Raw genomic sequence first — 1,102 nt, forward strand, 5'->3', positions numbered from 1 at the left:
CGGGGGGAAAATTTAACCTGCAGGGGTCCCCCACTCTAACCATTGGAAAGGTGGGAGATGCTAGAGCAAATATGATGATCATTATTGAGAGTATGGTTGAACCGACTCTGAAAGATAGTGTGTGTGAGTTGGAGTGTGTGTGTGTTTGTGTGTGTGTGCTCCCCAGACCTCGACAGGGGTTTAACTGGAGGGTCCAATACAGAAACACTTGCTTGACAGGCAACCGAATCAAGATGCACCTTCCGGGGTTGGTTGGGGAGAACCGGCACGGGGATGGCCGGCCTCCCCGGAGGGGTCGCCCCCTGGAGGGGCCCCAAAGGGCCCCCCGGGGGGGGCGGGGGCCCCCGCCCCGAGGGGCGGGGGCGGGTCCTTCCGTGTCGCTCCCCTCGTCGGGAGTGTCCGTCGGGATGGTGTTGTCCGCCCACTCGGCAGCGTTTGAGCCTCTGTCACCTTGCCTGCCGCGAGCAGCTAGCTCGTCGACGTAGTCGTTCCATTTGTTGCCGCTGTGACCCGCCACATGCCTCCACGTCACGGTGTGTTTGGCGCGAAGGCGTCGCCAGAGGGAACGAAGGCGCTCCGCTAGCTGTCTGTTCGTTTTGGGGGTCACCCTCCCCATCATGCACGCCGCCGCGTACTCGCTGTCGGTCCGCACTACTCCGCGTGAGCCCGCTCGTTGCGGTGACGAGGACAGGAGAGCCCGGAGGAGCTCGGCTAGGGCGGTTAGTTCCGCCGTTTTAGGTGTGAGAGTTGTGTTTGCCAACTCTTTTCTTTTTGTGCAGTCCCGTGCCCAGTGTTGTGCGAGGGAGCACTTGGAGCACTGGGACTTGGAGCACTTGGAGTGCAATTGGGAGTATGTTATGTATGTAGGAAGGGGAGTTTTTGAGTTTTTTGTTTTTTCTGGCGTTGGCGGGCGAGTCGGCGAGCCGTCTTTTTACCAGGTTGCAACCCTTGTTCCGCACTCGGCTGTGAAAGCTGCTGGTTGCCGCCGGTTGAGCAGCACCCCATCCCCGTCCACGTTGTCGGTTGCTGCCCCATGTCCCGCACTCGGGGTGTGTGCTTCTAGCCCCGTTCTCGGGGGGGGGGGGGGGGGGGGGGGGCAAAT

This window comes from Emiliania huxleyi (assembly GCF_000372725.1).
Source record: "Emiliania huxleyi CCMP1516 unplaced genomic scaffold EMIHUscaffold_236, whole genome shotgun sequence".
In the NCBI taxonomy this organism is placed as follows: domain Eukaryota; phylum Haptophyta; order Isochrysidales; family Noelaerhabdaceae; genus Emiliania; species Emiliania huxleyi.